General features: G+C 39.6%; 1 protein-coding gene across 1 annotated transcript in view; it reads left to right on the plus strand.

Moving 5' to 3' along the window:
- The window catches only part of cnnm2b (cyclin and CBS domain divalent metal cation transport mediator 2b), a 54619-nt gene that overhangs the window by 20656 nt on the left and 14212 nt on the right, over positions 1-19751 (plus strand). The window lies entirely within an intron of this gene.

Raw genomic sequence — 19751 nt, forward strand, 5'->3', positions numbered from 1 at the left:
GGAGTAGCAGCATCACAATAAAACCTGAATTTGTGCTGCAAATCGTGCTCCCTGTTTAGGGCACCTGCGTGATGGCAGATGCAAACAAAGGGTCGGGCGGGGCTCATGCTCAAATTAACCAATCCCGATCAATTAAAAAATAAGTTGACTGGGCCTAATACTGATCCAATCAGGACATCCCTAGTATTTTGGGTTTATATTAGAACATGTTTACATGCTTTAGTATTCATTTCCCCCATACTTTCTGTGGTGGAATACCTGTGTTTACCCTGTATGAGACACTGTTTAGCACTTGTCTCTTAAAGCCCCCCACCCTCCCAAAAAAGACTGGTCAGCTCTGACTGGTCAGTGTTTCCAGGTCTTCCATATCTCTGAGTCGCTGCACCGTCATTGAGATAAACATTTGGAGAAGCATGTCTGTGGCAGATGACCATATGAAGAAATCTGACACACTATGGCATCATTCTTTAGCCAGAGTAAAAAAAAAAATTTGGAAACAGAGAATTCAGAATGATCTGAAGCCTGAGCTTTTTGATCACACAAATGACTTTTCCATATGTTAGCCTTATTATTTGAAATTTGGCCATTTTATATGAACATGTTTCATTATAAAACTATATACATACATAAGACACACAAAATACTGAAATACTTACTAGGTCTTTTTTAAACTACTAACTTATTGATATTCTTTGAACATGTTACAGGGTTCCCATGGGCATGGAAAGCTTGGAAAATTCCTGAAATTTCACAAATCTCATTTTCCAGGCCTGGAAAAGTCATGGAATCAGTAAAAATCACTGAAAGTTTTAGAGAAGTCATGGAAATTTGTTGTCTGTAATAACAATTGTTACACTAATCTTCTGAAGGTAACCTTTCACTTAATGTCCACTTAATACTGGCAGATTTGTTTTTTGTAAGTTATGTTTACAAAATGTGGCTTTGAAAATGTCGACTTAGGGCTACGCAATATGTGGTTTCAGTATCGACATTGCAATGTGTAATAGTAGCATCCGGTATTTTTTTATGGGAGGTGAGATTTCCAGCATGTGTGTAAAAAAAGTACTATAACAGGCCAACAAGTGCTGCAGACACAGTGAAACTTGTGCTTTTATAGATTTTATTTATAAACTTTTTTATTATTATTTATCCTTGAAAAGTCATGGAGGAGTTTTGAAATTCTGTCCATGAAAATGCTGCTACTAACATGGCTTTAAGCTACAGTCAGTTAAGAGGAGAACCTAAGTCTGCATTGAGCCGTATACAATACGTTGCCCTACATAAGTCACCATTTGAACGGGAAACACATTCAATTAAACCAGACTATTGTTCTTTAGATTTAACCAAAAGTGAAATTTCCAATAGAGTGCCTAGTTACACGGAAATAGGATCATATTATTCATATCCCGATGATTCATGTTGCCAGTAATATAATAAAAACAACTCAGGCTACTGAATGTTCTTGCAGGTTTCATGTTTTCCTGAACAACCCACATTCTCAAAGCTTATTGCACAAAGCATGGGAGCTTTTTTTTTTTTTTATGGAGTACTTAGCTCATTCTAGCTTTAAGGATTTCGCCACGGCTAATTGTTTTTATTGAGGTATTAATTATGAGTTTTAAAGCTCCAAGTGCTGGGTGCCAAAAATGCGTGTTTTTAGGTGTTTAATTAGCTTGCTCTTTCTGTGTCACCAATGAGGAGTGCGTCAAATGATTCAGCTGCAGTAGTGACATATTACTGCTGCTGATGTTGCTGATATTCACTGATAAATTTTGGAGTTGTAGTATACTTAGTGGGTGCATCCATATGAAGCATGATAGTGATTTATTATTTCCTGGTTTTGATACAGTATCACACTTTTCTGTATAGACTGTAGAAGATTGACCACAATGACAGGTGACTTCAATAAGTTAAATGGTTGCATTTAAACAACAATTTTATGCAAAGAACTTTTCAATTTGCCTCTTATTCACACACTCACTCACACACACACACACACACACACACAAGTACACACATCACAGCCGGGGATCGATCCGCCAGCCCTGTGATTAGTGAACGATCCGCTCAAATGATCAACGGCTTACCACCCAAATGATCAACGGCTTACCACCCAAATTTGCACCTACTAACAACCTGGCAAGTAAGCTAAATCTTTTGTTGTATTCAACTCTAAACATGTGTCATACTGTATGTAAAAGCAAATAGCACTGAGCTTAAAGTCACAAGGAGCAGCAGTTGAAGTGTCTTTAGCCTCCATAAAGTGATGTAAAACAGAATAGTGGGGCGAAAGTAATAATGAGAAGGCTTAAAATCAAATCCCTCAAATTTGATTGGATTGCTCAAAAGCGGACGTGGCTTAGCAAGTATGGCACGATACAGAGCTGCACAGAGATGCAGAGCTTGCCTCTACCTACGCATCAGTAGGGGAACACGATGATGGAAAAATTAAAAAAAATAGACCTCAACCACGCTCTTTAATGGGCGAGGTTAGCGAGTCATCCAAATCATAAGTTATTGAATCAATTTCTGTATATGCCCCCAAATTTAAGATAAGTCGTCAAAACTATTTTAAGGTTTTCAGGAAAAGAGTGATTTTAATGTAAAACATTAGTTTTTAAAATATTTGGCATATTCCAAAAAAAAAGCCCCCCCCCCCAAAAAAAATATATATGTATATAACAGCAGACCGGTAAAGAAGAGTCATGAAGTCAACAAACCAAATGAGTACCATCAGTTACACAACAAAATCTAAGAACCACCACTAAAGACCAAGAAAGGCTTTAGAGGCAAAACTCCTGGTTGTGTTGTATTATGCCTCCGCACCGGCGACAGCCGTGGCTCTAGGCATTCTGTTTTCAGGTTGTCCATTCGTACTTCCTATTCTTGCGAATGCATCATCTGGTTATTATCAAATGAAGGGATTGGATTTTGGTGGTCAAAGGTCAATGTGACCTCACAAAACACATTTTTTAGCCAGCACTCAAGAATTCATTTATTAGATATGACAAAATTTCACACAAACATCTAATTGGATGTAATGATAAAGTGATGAAATTTTATATGCAAAAGGTTAAGGGTTGACTTCACTGTGACATCATAATGCTCTGCAAAAGCTTTTCTAGTCATTACTTAACGTCATATCTCAGGAACAGAAGGGCAGACATTTGGTCAGATACTGAATCGGTGGCACTAATCTTGGGTGTTCATCTTGAAACTGTGCTGATTGTAGGGATTTTCTAAGCTGTTGGGTGGATGATGTGTGTGAAGCATCTGCGTTTTAGAATTTTTAAGCATCTTTGCAGCAGCACCCATGTTTGAAGCATTGTCTACTGTCATGGCTTCATCTGAGTCATGGATAAAAACTTGAAACTGCTGAAACTTAACTGGTTGGCAGAGGCATACAACAGCAAGGCAGTGATTCTAGTTACTCATGAATTCAGCTTTCAATGGGAGAATTGTGTTATGGTGCCTTTCAAAAGTTGCATAGTCCTGCTTTATGTACAGAGCTGGCGTCAAGACATGTTTGGCCTAGCTTGGTGTAAACACCAGGAAAGAGAGAAACGGCTTGCCTTATTCTGCCCATAGTAAGAAAGAATATATGTCTGCCAACACCTTTTTTAGATCACACATTGTATCTCATTTATTTAATTCATGTATATAAAACAAAAAAAAATGCAACCTTTGATTTTAGGTGGATTCACATACTGTAACTATACTACCCAGGACCTCTGTGCAGCGTTCTAAGCTATGGTGTGGATTGTGAGACATGATTGCTCACCAAAAGTTTTAATTGTCACTTTAAAGGCTCAGTGGTAACAAACCTGCCAACCTCACTCTGATAAGACTTAGGGATGCACAGTCACAGCACTTACTGTTGTTGTCAAGTTATAGTTCCAGTTTCCTTTTTGTATACAAACTAAAAAAATGAGATACAAGTTAAAAGATGCATTATCATAAGTACAGTAAGCTTTAGAGGGGTTGATTTTCTTTTTTCCAACTTAAAACAAGTCCGTTAAATTATTTTCCCGAGCTTCTAGTCTAAATGCATAACTACGTTATGTTAAAGAAAGTATGCCAACTTCTGCAAGTGTAACTATAGATGCTATATATCATGTAAGAATCCAGATGTGTATTCCTAACCAAGACCAAGTAAAAGAATAAAACAACAGTATGAGACTAGTGATGAAACATGATGATAAAGTAGTTGCAGTTGTTTATGAGAACATAATTTGTTTTTAAGTTAAAAATCCTTATGGACACAGTTCTACTTTAATGTGTTTTGCTACTTAAAAACACCCCCAGTTCTTGTCATCGTTGTGTGATGTGCTCACCATTCAGCAGTTGCAACACTCACACAACAGAGCAGCACCTGACCACAGGCCCATTCATTTATCCCCACTGGTTTCCCATTGATGCCTCTCCTTATGACTGAGGCCCAAAGGAATCTCCACCCAGGGGACCTTTCAACAACAAACGCAGCCAGCTACGACAGCAAGCTGCTTCTCTGAATGAACAACAATGTCATTCCAGCAGTGTGTGTGTGTGTGTGTGTGTGTGTGTGTGTGTGTGTGTATGCGTGTGCGTGGGTGCGCGCACTGCTGTACTGTATGTGTGTATGTGTAGTGAAACACCACTGGCTAGTAGCAGCAGAGTGATCTTGTGACCAAGGCCCCTTAATGACGGTTAGGAGCTGTGAGCAGACTTAACTTCCTTGTGTTACCCTGATTAGTTCATGTCGTGCAACTGTATTGTTTGACCTAAAGGCCAGGCGACCAAAGCGTCAGTGACTGAAAACAAGCCCCAGACTGGTTTAGGTCAAACTGACATAAGTCTGCTATATTGTGCAGCACCAGCAGAGTTAAACAAAAGGCTAAAATAAGTGAGCAGGTAGACATCTGCGTCTTGTTGATTTCTCGTCACTGAGTGTATAAAGCTTATGTGGTGAGTTGGCTAGCTAGCAAGTAAACAAATGGGGGAACAGTGACCCCAGTGCACACTGTTATGTAGGGCCCTAGTGCATGCTGGTAACTGGTTAAGAAGTGCTAACATACACAGCTTTACTACCATTTCTCTTGTCTTTTCTCACTGGTGCCTTTATGTTTGAAATAGGGTTTGGTCTGTGTGGAAATTTTCAAACTGGTTTGATATTAAGCCAAACAATTGACCAGACCAGTTAATCGAATCTACGCCAGGTATCCCACATGATTCAGCAGTCAGTCCTCGAGGGAACATAATGACACTTGACAGCGTCGCATAACACCAGAGCTCTCTGTCACCACTGAATTGATTAAATATGAACTTCTGTTACTCCATGTTAACAAACCATGTAGCTAACAGCTGTGCGCTTGAGGTGAGACTGGAGATGTAAACACTTAAAAGATGGGTGAGAAGCCCACTTGCTATCTTCCTATGCTTGCAACGTTACTTTTTAAATCAGAAAACCCCAGTTTTATATTGTGATATTAACTGAAAATTACATACATCATAGCAAACAGCTAGTAACATTGGCCTAGCTTGTTCTTAGTAATGGTCATTTAACTAAGCAGAAATGTTCCCAGCCATCTCCCTTCAGCCAACTGACACTGTGTTTAGTTTTTTTTAGTGAAAAAGTAGGCTTCATATAAACAATTCCTCTTTTAAACTTCATGAATCAGCCAGTACTTGTCCACAGCAGTGCTTTCAAAGCGAGCAATAGATATAAAGAGAAACACAGTGTCCTAAGAAAATTCAGCTCACAACAGCGCTTGCATCCAATATAGCTGTTTTGTTGGCTTCAAATCCAAAATGTTGTCATAGTGGCGCAAATTTTTTTATTATTTAGAGAACAACTCCATGTCACCATGTCTCCTCTCATCACTAAAAAGTAAACAAACAGCGTGCGCCGCTCTCCCACCTCTGCTGAAATTTGATCTTTCTCATGTTTGATACCAGCCACCTCTGCCCGGCAGTAAATTAAAGCACAGCCTGTATGACACTAGTTGCTCCATTAGTAAGTTTATAAACATGATAGGCTGATATATTACTCATGCTGTCATATTGCTTATTACTAATGTAATTTGACTCAGATTTAGCGACGTGGTAGGCCACTTTTAGAATTGCTAGAACGTGTCATAATGACAAATGCCGTTTTGGTCGCTTTGCATAAATCAAACTGGTTTAAGCTTGTACATCGGACCAGACAGGAAAAAACATATATAAACCCAACTCTAGCTTGAAATTCATGACCGCACACTGAACTTGTGCTCGCTTGTCAGTCTAGACAGATTATTCACCTAAATTGCTACTGTATGTAATATGGTCTTGTAACATGATCATATAGACTCGACATTGTACAACATCAGCATACATCATGCAGCAGTCATCGTCATCTTAATCTGACAAAAATACTAAAGAAAACCAGACTTTTTTTTTTTAGCATTTCAGCATATTACTGTTTTGTCATAGAACTGATTAGATTTCCTCCAGTAACAGAAATTAATTCAAACAAGTAACCGCTATCGTGTTTACTTTCCGATGTCCACAACAAAACAAATTTTATGAAAACTGTTTGAGTTAAGTGAGTTACAGACAATTTTGTTGTGAAATCTGAATCTCTCAATATCCATGTATTTCTTTACCAGCATATCTTGACCTCCCCAATATGGCCCCCATAAAGATACATGCAGTGAGCTCAGTACAGTGGCCAATAACGTATCTATGTTTCTAATAGCCTATCTATGACCTGCACTGTCTATATTTACACTCCTGTGGGGTGATGTATGTTGAGTCTTTGAACTGACAGTGTGGGCCGTGTGCAAACTTAGGGATTAATGTAAATAATTATTTATAAAACATATGTTTTACAGTAAAGAATGAATGGAAATAGATTAATTGAAACACTCAGTTAGCATGCTTAATCAAGCTACACTCACATGATATCAGCTGGCCAGCAAAAAATTAGGTGTAACTTTGGTGTAACTTTGCTATAGGCCCTGAGTCTTCAACAGGGGGTTTGTGATGACTGGGGTTTTTTTACATTAACCTGAATCTAACATATTGTTAGTGAAGATAAATTGACCTATTCATTAAAACTATTTAGTTTACAGTACACAATAATAATGTTGTTACCCATTAATCCTGCAGCACCTTTAAAAAAAACAAACAAAAAAAACCAAACTTGTTTTCACAAATAGGCGATGTTTTTCCAGATATGTCAACTCTATGGACATTCTTGTGAATCACAATGGATTTTTTTTGTAAGTTTTCGAGTAAGAGACCCTTACATACCATCCACCTCAGAGACCACTGGCGAAGGTGCAGAGGTTAAGGCTAATGCACATAGCCATGCTACAGCTGCTGCTGATTTAGCAGCGATAGGCAATTGCAAATTAGAGAGGACCCCAAAATATTCAGAAAATTATCTCTAGTCCAACTAAATTTTATACAGTAAATGTAGTGGGGGTCCTTGCTCCATCGTTCTTTCAGAGAAATGACCAAGGAGTTCTTGGCCTGAAAAATGTTGAAGATCCCCGCTTTAGGCTACTATCTGCAGGTTAACTTAAATACCATAAACAAATATGAAATATAGTCAAAACTTACTTAAAAGCATGTAGTCCCTTGGCTTAGGCAATGCAGTGGTGTTGGCAGTAGTGTGGGCTACACATGTGATTGCAGAATGTGTTGTGCATGCAAAGGCCTGTAATTTTACTGAATTCCTACAGGATGCTGGCAAAGTATCTGTACGTGTGATGGAAGAATGTGCTGCTGAAGACAGTGCATGGTTACAATTCAATCATTTCTTTGATAGTATTTGGTGTCAGCAGTGAAATGTTGTGCTTGTCATGTTTTGCTATTGAAATAATATTACAGTTAGAAATTCAATATAAGTATTAGATATGATTGTGGTGACATAAAATAGATCTCCAGTTTGTCATCTGTAATTCCTAATGTTTGCTCGTCAAGGACTGTTGAGCTTTGGTAATACTTTATTGTCTTTGAACTGTTAGTGTGTGACTGTTGGTGCGCGTGTGTATTATTGAATCTTATGTCTGTGTTTCCTGGCTAGCTAGCTGTGTGACTAGTGAATTACAGACCGTCCTCACAACTCAAAGATGATGGCCTGAGACTTTGGAAACGTATTTGTAGTGATGCCATGGATAGTTGAGGAATATTTCCCCCAGTGTAGTCTAGACACTGGTGGTGCAGGTTAGAAGAGGGATGGCTAAAGGATGGGGCTGATGGGGTGAGTGGCAGGACTGGGCAGTGATGTGCTGAAAACGGGAGGATAAATGGGGTGGAGGAGGGTTGCATCTGTGCGTCCTGAAATGACATCTGACAGCAACAGAGAGGAGAACGGTTATAAATATGACGGCAACAATTTTTATTGTCTTCGGGAGATCATGGCAAAATCTGGTTGGATTCATTTAGAGTTATTAAAAAAATTGAATGCAAACTTCTTCTTCTTCTTTGTATTCTTTCTAAGTCAGCCAGAGAGGAAGTGCCTGTTTTCTTATTTCCTCTTGTCATGACTAAGCTTAAGTTTAACTTTCTTTCTTTCTAGAGACAGACAAAAAAAGTATATGTTTGTAAAAGTTTTAAAAGCTAAGTGAATGATAACTGGGCACGTTTGCTTACATGCAGCCTCTGGAAGCATGTTAAAGCGGTAATGTGTTTGTTACACTTCCAGATAGGGATGAATGTCAGTGTTTAAAGTAGTGTTTGCAAATATTAGCATTAGCTTGTTCAGTGTTGTTCATATCATGTAGCAATCTGTGGTCTTGGCAAGTACTCGTAGCAGTTGTCCAAGTAAACACCAGCTTTTCTTAAATTTCTTTTAAAACTTTTTCGAGCGTTTGGTCCCATGTAATAGAGTTCTGGCTCATCATAAAGTTTCAAGGTGTATTCAGTCCAAATGCAAATTTTCGCTTAGCTTTACTCATGCAAATACAACTGCTAGTAGCTGAACGCCAGGTTCACACTGGACAAGAAAGTGCATCGCTAACTTAATTGTTGCGTAGCGGCGCGTTAGAAGTTGCCTGGTCGTTCACACCAGGAGCGCATTTTTCTGTGCTGGTCAGCAGTGATCCTCCTTCTCTGCTCCTTTCTGTTCACATGGAAAGCTCTGTCCCTATCTCTCTGTCCCTGCTTGCCTTTGTGTATCTGGCTATGTATCTGTGTGTGTGTGTGTGTGTGTCACTGTGTGCAAGTCTGTCTCTGTGTCCACTTGCCTCTCTCACTCATGCATGTTTTCAGAATTGACCATGTAGTCCCATGGGTTTGCTCACTTTTCTCGGAGCCCTCTCCGTCTTGTTCTGTCTCTGTACAGTGCTGACGTTGAGTCATAAAGCTCTGGGTGGCCATAGGCGGTAACATTAAGTTTGTCGCTCAGTGACATCAGGAGAATCTCAAAAGCTGGTAAGCTTTTGTGACACGGTGTCACAGGAATTTTGTGCTCAAGTTAAAACATTTTAGCCCATGCAGATGTGTATTCACAATTTTTGTATTGATTTTATATGTATTTGCGATGCATCAAAAATTGGCTTTGTGTTTGATCTGAACACTTCTGTATTGACAAGTGTGTAAGATTATTAAGGAACCAAAAATCCCATCAGTAGTCAAATGCTTTGAGTGACCTCACTTTTATATTTATTGATATTCATATTTATATTATTTATCTGTTTTATCTATAATATTAGCAAACGAAGAAACACAGACGTCTATATACACAAACATACAGACAGACACACATTCCACTGATGTCTCCAGACCAACAGAATAATTTTATTTATTGCGTGTATTCAGACTAAATGTTTATGTAAATGCAGAGGCTTTAAATAGTTGACATGTCACCGGCATCAGGGTAAAGTTTTTGTCCATGTCAATGGAAAAATGGGTCAGACTGGCTGGAAAATTTCACTGGAGGTAGATTTAGAAGAAAGACTGTCCAATGGGTTCCCATCACCCTACCATTGCACTATATTTGTCAGAGCTCAAATATTTGGAAAAATAGGGGGAGAGCAAGACAGGGAGGGGGGCAATGATGAGTGTCCACAACAGATACTGACCCCTCATACTCCCACCCCAACTCTCTGAGCCTTACGTGCCTATTAATAGGGGAAAATTGCGCTATGGAAAAATATGACAAAGCTGCATTCCATAAATAAGCTGGGAATGGTGGAAAAGAGCACACGGCTTGGTCTCTGTAGGCCTGAGTGGAGGTTCTCAGGCCTGGCTTTGGATTACAGATGAATGGAGGGATGGATGGATAGACGGAGGGAGGGATAGATGGATGGATGATTTTACTCTTTGCAGCTATCAAGAGTTGAAGTGCTTTTGATTTTGGGCTTTGTCAATCTACAGGGTAAAATAAGCACTTTCCATTAAAAACCACCAGAACTCATAAGACTAACAAGCTATCTTCAGCTTTAACAAGACAGCTTGGGAGCTAAAATGCATTCATATCCACGATTGCCCTAAATAAATGAAGTCTTATGAGTGCTGGTGGTATTTCTCTTTACTGTGGTGACAAATATGTAGGCACACCGGGCATTAAAAGTTCATTTTTTATCTCCTGTTTATCACCTTGTTATTTCTTTTGCCACAATTGCATGCCGTTCTATTGATCTATTGCCGTTCATATCTTCAGATAGTGTATCCCTCAAGCAAAGCAGTAGCAGGGCTGTAGTTATCACCGGGGTTATTGGTCAATGTGATGTTTTATCTGGAAATTAAAGGATGTCTAGTTTACATATTATAATTTATGGTTGCACAAGGTAAGATTTGTTTATGTGCTAGCACTGGCCAAGGCCGGAGGATTTTTTTTTTTCCATACATACATGTAGCACATTCCTGTGAACACAATAACTTTAACTGATTAGATTATGGTGATCAGAGGCCAAGGTCATGGTGACCTTGCGTTTGTCTAATTCGTGTGAAAGCAATATCTCAAGAACATCTTGAGGGAATTTCTTCAAATTTGGCACAAATGTTTAAGTAGAGTCAAGGATGAGGTTTTTAGATTTTGGTGATCAAAGGTCTCTCTGACCTTGCATTCGTCTCATTCCTGTGAACACAATAACTCAAGAACAGGTGAAGGTAAAGGTCAAGGTCACTGTGACCTTACAAAGCATATTTTTGGCTATATTTAAAGAATCTTTGGTCCTTCAAGCCGTGCTGATTGTATATATCTTCTGCGCTGCTAGGGGGAAGAAGTGTGTGAACCATCTATGTTTTCACAGACATGGATGTAAACTGTTCGTGCATCTTGACTGGTGTGGAGAAGCATACAACCGTGTGGTGGGAATTCAAGTTAAACGGATACTCCAACAATTTTCAACCAGCAAAACAATGTGGGTAGTATGTGTGGATGAACTGTGGTGAACTTCCCTCCATCTAATAAGTGCCTAGATACCATAGTTTCAGAGTTGTTGCTCAAACTACAGGCTGCACTTCTGCATTCTCGTATTGGTCGCCATCCATGCCACCACTTCGGACACAAAGAGTATAGAGCTGGATGGAGACACTTACCCGCTCCTCTCAGTCTCTCTCAAACTTGAACGGTAAAACTAAGTAGTGCTGATCGCACATAAATCAAGATTGTTACTGCGTTACCTTTTACTCAACAAAAATATTTTCAGAAACATATTGTAGTGCCCTGTGTAACTGTAATAACAAGAGTTTGTGAACAGGAAGTGGATGCCATACTGCTTCCTGCACAGTAAAAAACTGTGGCTGAAAAAACAGAGATCAAAAAGTAAAACTAAGCAGTGCTGATCAAATAATATAAGATTTGCATCTTTCTACTGCAGAGACAGTCATGGTTCTCAGAGGAGGAAGTCCATTGAGTTTAGTTATTTTCTGACTTTTCCACCACCAGGAGGTTTACGCAGGAGTTACCTCAGTAATTTTTAAAATTCTGACTACAACCCTGTGTAGCAGATATTTTACCATGCATCTTCATCCTTCCACAGCAAGTATTTTAATGCACACAACTGAATAAATGCATTGTGGTCCCTGACTCTCTACTCAGTGAGATTAAGCACCTCCTGATACCTATGTCATCTGCTGCTGTGTTGTTAGGGGAAACAAAATAATACTGTGTGTGTGTTCTTTTTTTACTTCAAATACAAATGTAAACTTAAACTGCCATTTAAAGGTCTAATGGCATAACCTTTATTCCCAGAAATGTTTTCGAAATCGCACATAAGAGCTAATGACTGAAGCATTTTAGTTTTTGACCCCAAGAAAACATGCTTCCTTAATAGATGAAATTGAAAGTGAATTGGCCCCTGACCCTGATGTGTGCAGTGTGCCTGTGTGCCGGAATACCCAGCATGCATTCAGCCTCAGCCCAGCTAGACAGCCCCAGATGTCAGTGGTGGCTTATAGGACCCCAGACGACTGGTCCTCGCAAGGACACGCTCTCCCTGTGGCCTGCGGCCAAGTTCCAGGCTTCAGAGGGTCCAGAGGGTCAGCCCCCCCACTCTACCTCCAGTCCCCCCTCACAAAACCCACTGCCATAACAGCAGCTAAGGAGCTATGAATAAACAGGCTGTCATTGTCTCGTAATATATTTATGGAAGACAGAAGCTACATTTTTTTCTATTGCTTGTGTGGTATTTTGTCTTTGTGGGAAACTAGAAAATATGCACTCATCTTGTGGGACTGCGAGACAAAACGATTTGGAGTGGAGCTACTGTGCAAAAGGCGACTGTGTGTGTGTGTGTGTGTGTGTGTGTGTGTGTGTGTGTGTGTGTGTATGTTTGTGTGTAACATTGACAGAGACAGAAATAGACTCTAGATAGACTTTAGACAACAACAATAGAAGAGGAGTTTACATGCAGTTGTTGTGAACTGGAAACTTTTAGATCATCATTTACATAAAATAGTTCAGTTTTAAACTACTGTCATTGTAGAAGCATGTGGTGCTCATAAAGATCAGTTGATCAAGCTGATTTGAATTTTCAGTGAACTTTTGTAAGTCACTACTGACAAAAGCGTCTGCACATAAATTTGATGTATAGAAAGGAAGTATTCAAACCTAAATATCCATCCAGCTTGACAAATTTGTAAGTTGGGCAAAAAGTCCAATTTCACTGTGTGATTTTCAACTTAGGTGTCTGTTCCTCTCACTATGAAGGCTAAAATTCAATATATATAGGTGGTCAGATATGTTTCATTGCCTAGTTGACTGTTATATTGCTCATTTACCACTACCGTATGTTACACGACACATAACACTAACTGCATCCCCAAAATAAATGTAAGAGTATTTGGAGTAAAAAGGAAAAATAAATTATAAATTGCAAGATGTATATGTATGCTTGCACAATGGCTCTAGCTATGTTGGTCCAAACTCAAATATTTCAACAACTATTGAATGGATTACCACAAAATGTTGTATATCCATTCTTGTTTCCCAGAGGATGAATCCTACTGACTTTTAATCTTGTTCATGGTAAGACTAAATGCAGGGTTCTCATGGCTATGGAAAACCTGGAAGAGTCATGGAATTAGTAAAAATCATTTAAAGTTTAGGAAAAGATATGGATTTTTGTTGTGGGTAATGAAATTGTTATAATGATCTTACATGGATAATCTCCCATGTAATGTAACATAAAGGCACATTTATTTTCTGTAGATATTGACGTAACGTTGCTAAAATATGTGACGATGTTAAAACTCTGTTGTGATATTTACCAGGTTCCATCAGCAAGTTAAAATGCTAACATATGTTAGTTGACACAAAATAACAAAAAGTACAGCTGAGGTGGATTAGTTTGTCATAAGTTCAGCAGGGATAAAAAATCCGGAAAATTATTACAAATCGAGCTAAAGAATGACATGTGCTTGTCAGAACAAAAAGTGTCAACCAATGCTGGCACTAGAGATAAAGTCAAAGGATCATTAAACTCATAAGGATTCATATTCTTGGAACCATGAATGCCTTTACAAAAGTTTGTGCCAATCCAGGGCGTTCTCATCCCGAATTTTCACATATTGCAGCTTTGTCATTGGAATTTCACGTCCACATATTACATTTTAGGTATCCTCTGCGTCTGCTCTTTACGTTTCAGGATGCCGCCACCTTGATGTGAACAAATGCACATGGTGGGATGACACTGCACATAGTTATGTTCAGCACATGGCAACCCATGCCCGAACATCAACAAACACACATGCTGATATGGATGGTTGGGTTTAGGGGGAAAAGTCATCGATGGTTAGGATTGGGGTAAGGAGGCACATGGGTAGGTGCAGAAAAAAAAACATCACATTTAAATGGGAAGTGAACACTGGACTCCTGCATCAAAGTCCAGGTTTGTTCGACCCATCCACTGCCTCTTCCACCCGCCCTATAGGTGCTGTTGTGCTCCTTCATTACCAGCAGCATTTCACGTTCTCAAGTCACACGGACCTGGAGGACGACAGGTGCTGTCCGTTGGCATATAATAACACCACGGCTCGACCGAACCAGTTGTGTTCTCACCTGACACGGTCCAGTGGTGTTTCATGCACATGTGAAAGGTACCTTTTGGCATCACAGTCTTATGCCAAAAGCACTGACAAAGCAGCGCTATTATACGAGCAGAATGAGAACAGGCTGGCCAATCTACCAAGTAGATGTTCAAATATAACTTGGTATAAAGAAAAGGGATCACCAAAGTTAATACAATTCAAGCCATGGGGAACAGGAAATGACCTATTGGTGGTAATAAGGATTCATCATGTGGTGGCCATTAATGTCTGCACCAAACTGTGTGCCAGAAGATTTGAATATATTTCAAACGAAGAGTAATATACTTGATATTCTGGTTTGAATTAGGGGAAAAGTCTGGGATCACCAGGGTTAGAAGGCTCCATCCACTTGGCACCTGGAATTGTTTGCACAAACCTCATTAGCAACCCATCCAGTAGTTGTTGAGATATTTCACTCTGCAACAAAGTGGTCGTTCAGCTGTACTCCTGACTGATGTTGCCATCCCTGGAACCACAGCACCAGCATGGCAAAAATATTTTCTCAATACTTGTCACAAGTTAAATATGCAGCCAAATTATTTCCATAGAAAATATATGAATAGTATAAAGGGAGCGGTGGGTGTTTGATATCCCTTTGTTGTTTCTTCCATGGAACTCGTGAAATGTTTCTTCTTACAGTTTAGCCCATGAGACAGACTCTAGAATAAACACTAAACTTTTCATGAACATGTTTTTCTACTGAATAGCTTCCCATTCATTTTTTCCCTAATTCTTTTTTTTTTCTTTTTCACTCGTGACCTATGCAACCTCATTTAAAGCTCTTACAACGGGTCATCTCTAATAGTTAACCCTGAGTAAACTCCTCTGTAGAACGAGGTGATGGAAAGTGTTCTTGGTGTGAACAAACATCCTGATGGGTTTACTTTAACTTGTCAAACAAGTGACTTGCACTGTTAAGCACATGGCCTCTTGAAGAGCAGAACAGATTGTGTGTGATCTCAGTGATGTCCTCCAATTCTTATCAGCCGGCTTACATAAAGGTCGGAGTTCGGGCCTCGGTTAGTGACAGAAAGGTAAGGTTGTGTTGACACACATTCCTATTGGTTGTTCCTCTTCCTTTGATAAAGCAAAACCTGTCATTCCACGCGGGATGAATGCAGTAACAAGAACAGTTTTACTAAACATTCAACTGAATACCATATCCCTGCAAAGGATACTTAAATTAATAATTACAATACTCACTTTTGTTTGTGATGGTTTAACTGAGGGAAACTGAACTTGCTTTTTCTTGGGGGGCACTTTTGCAAAATTACAGGAGGCCAGGGGCCAGTCACAGCAACCCCATGTGTCTAGGATTTTAGGACATTTCCAGAATTTTAGGATGTTTCTAGGCTTTTAAGACATTTCTGGGATTTTAGAACATTTTTCAGATTTTTGGATGTTTATAGGATTTTAGCACATTTCTTGGATTATAGTACATTCCTGTGATTTTATGATGTTTCTTGGATTTTAGGACATTTCAAGGATTTTAGGATGTTTCTAGGATTTAAGGACACTAGGAGCTTAACTAGGACCTCTTATGAGGGTTATGGGGTATCCTCCTCTGGCACTTTTTGAATAAACAAGCACTATTTTCATGCTATTTTATGTACTCTGGCATCTTGTTATACTAAAAAGTACAAAAAATTCTCAGTTTGAATCAATTTATTTTTATAGTGAATAAGAAAATGGTTGGAGGGGTGGCAGCCGGCACCCTATCGGGGGCCAGATTTGGCCCACAGACTGGAAGTTGTTGTGGTTGCGGTATGTTATATTGTTGTGTACTGTACTGAAAGGTTTCCTGTTATGTTGTATATAATATTATTTTCCATTGGGGAAGTGTCTGTAGAATATTAATAGCTGTTTTAATTTTAACACAAAATATAGATATTGTTTAAAATTCTGTCTTCTTGAGAGTGAATGTCCTTTCCTGACCTTATCAGTAATCTCAACCCAAGGTCCACTTATCAGCTTTTGTTCTGAGCTTTCAACAGCAATTAAAAGTAGTTTCTTAGTTGTCACCACGTGACCTCAGAATGAGGCTTGGGTCATGTGAAGGCTGGTGGGGTTATATAGGGTGAGATCATAAGCTTTATAATTCTAGTTTGGATATTGGTATGTAAACAATAATTATGTATTAGTTTGATAATGAAAACTTAATTGTAGAGGTTGAAACCTCTATAAAAAGCTGGTTAGTCATCCTTGCTTAAGGATTTGTAGGTCAAACTACTTATTCTTGCTTCCAACCCAATCCCTTAAAAGAATAGTTAAACACTTTAGTAACATATGCTTATCTGCCTTTTTGCTGAAAGTTAGATGAGTGGATTGGTACCACTCTCATGCCAGTGCGATAAATATGAAGCAGGTTAGCTCAACTAGCATAAAGACAAGAAACAGCTACAGGCCCGCCAATGTTCATTGTGGCCGAACAGTGTAATCACGATTTCTGGATCTGTTACGTGATGCCCAGTGGCCCAAAAAGACTTTTTCACATTGACTTACATGGTAAAAGAGACATCTGTTAAAGTGTCACAACCCCTTCAAAGTGACTTGTTTCCTTATGGGGGTTTGATCCATTCAGTCTGATAACATTTGTAAGGTCTAAAGGACACAATTAAATTATTTAATCCCAATTCAAGTTAACAGAAGCCTATATAATGAAAGGAAGTCTTCTCAAGTGGGTTTTTAATGGGTTGCACAGTGTGCAAGCAGTTCTGATCGAATGGGTGATTGTATACAAGGAAGTTAAACCATTTTGTCTTTGTTTGGTACAGAGCAACTTTCATAGGATTAATGGGGGCTCCACCTTTGATGCTCCATCAGGTTCTCTTTGTACATCCATGTACAACTAGCCTGGTTCTCTCTAGTGAAGACTTCAGGAAGTAAATATCCAAGACAGAAAACAGTTCAGGACATGCCCCCCTCCGGCATTAAGCCACAAAGTGTTCAATATACACTTTGTTTCTTTTACAGAATAAACAAACAAGATATAATTGTTAATAAGCGAACTTTAGAAGTGCTGGTTGTTGGATTTTGTTACATTTTAACAAAAACAGGCAAACAGTATCCTGATGTTCCCGGTCTTTATGCTGAGCTAAGAAAACTGGCTGCAGCAATGGTGTAGATCTCATCTATGTAAAAATGACATTAGTGTATTTACCAAAATGTATTCCTTTAAATGACAAGGAACAAAGAATGCTTATTTGTGCTGGAAATTGATCATTTTATATTATATTAATTTATTCATTTATTCATTCATTCATTCATTCATTAGCTGTAACCACTTATCCTATTAGTGGTCCCTAGCCTGTCCAAGCTGACCTTGAGCAGGAGGCGGGGTACACCCTGGACAGGTCGCCAGACAGTCACAGGGCTGACACATAAGCTGCGTTTCCAGAAAAAGCTTTTGGTAAAGTAGTTTTTGGACCAAAAGTAACACCAACGAACAGGTACCTAAATCCTAGATCTGTTGAGCTTTTCCACTGCAGACAGTGCTTTTGCATGTAGGTGAGGTCATTGTCACTCTCTGCTCTTTACGGCAGCACTCGCTGTATTTTGTGTTTCTTTGTTCAGCAGCGATACAGAGTGAATGCTGCTCCCTGTTTATCATCGACAGAATACGGCTGCAGGCTGGAGTGAGAGTCTCCCGCAGTGAGATGTTAATAAATAGCGGGTTTGTGCAGTTACTCTTTGTCAGGCAAGAGCGGGGTTCAATGCTGCCCGGGTGTACAGGAACGACACTCCGCTAAGTTTTTTCCTACAAGTGAGGATTAGAATAGAATATATACAGTTAACATAAAGCAGTCGCAATTAATATATATTTTTAAACACTTAAAGATCCACTCATAACACTAAAAGTGTATGACATCAAAGAGAGACATTAAAAACAGATGAAGTGGTAAAAGTTGTCATGTTGGTATGTCATGCTGACATTCTTTGCCTGAAAACCTACATTTGAAAGGTTTGTTTAAAAACCTGATATGAGTGGAGTGGATGCCATTAAAGAAAAGGAAGTGAGCATTGATCTGTTTCACTGTACTGTGCTTTGCGGGCCTCTCCATTTGCCTTTCCATCTCTGGGCAGTTCTGAGTAATTGCTTGCTCAAGGACTTCTGAGACCTGATTGCTTTAACCCACTGAGGCTCCTTTTGTGTTTGTCCTAGTTAAACCCAACCCCTTTACCGATAAAGGAACATGCTTAAGATATCACTGACATCTTAATAGAAATAGAAAGACGCTTTTCCTCGGACAAGACTTAAATATCGCCTGCCGTCTGCAGACTCTTTGTCATGGTGGATTTCTGGTGTTTACATAATTAATACCGCTCTTTAGGGATCTTACCCTGCGAGCCTATTAGGTGAAACCCGAGTATATTTCTCGAAAGCATCAATTCTGCATCTAATGCTCGCAGCATTCTCAAATTCAGACTCAGACTATGTACGCCGCACATCAGTGTGTGCTGTCACTGGGTTGTGAGGAAGCAGTGAGCTGCAGTGCAATAAAACACTCCTGGTGATCAGCCCTCTCAGCTCTCTGAGTCTGCACTCGCCTGCACCAAAGCTGACAGCATTAGCTGAAACAGCATGTGAGCACCGACTCAGTGATGTACCTGTGTTCTCCAGAAATAAACACACACACATGCTTGCGCACCCATACACTCATACGCTCGGACACATGTGCATGCACACGTACACACAGGCACACCGACACTCCACTATTTTCACCAAGGTGTATCTGCATGCAAACGGCCCATTCCGAGACAATCTGATCACACAGCGGAGGCTTCGCCCGGTCTGTTCCTTCGCTCGGTGAGAATATCGCCGGGGCGGAATGGAAACTTCATTTTGCAGGGGCTAATATTAGCCTGGGCCTCTGGAAAATTCCTTTTAAATGATCACAAGCTGAGAAAAGGCAAAGAATTTGTTTAGCGTTTTGCTTGACAGTATTCTCTGCATACACGGCAGTTTGTGTGTTTTTTTTTTCAGATGGTAAAGCTCACAGGAGGGTCCTGGGAACACAGAAGTGGAGGGAGGGAAAGCTAAGGGGACTCGTATGATGAAATTAAGGACTGTCTGACTGTCAGTCTGTCTGTCTGGCTGTTTGAGTTTCTGCTGGCTCTGTTAACGCTTGACCTGCCATTGTCCTGCATCCCTGGTCTGATACGAGAACAGTTTCTCTGTGAGTGATTGTAATCATCAGATTGCTGTAATGCATACTGCAGCCTCAGTTTTATGACAGTCACAACACTACTCA

The sequence above is a fragment of the Plectropomus leopardus genome, chromosome 3 (genome assembly GCF_026936395.1).
Source record: "Plectropomus leopardus strain MGB_pleo_1.0 chromosome 3, ASM2693639v1, whole genome shotgun sequence".
NCBI classification, from domain to species: Eukaryota; Metazoa; Chordata; class Actinopteri; order Perciformes; family Serranidae; genus Plectropomus; species Plectropomus leopardus.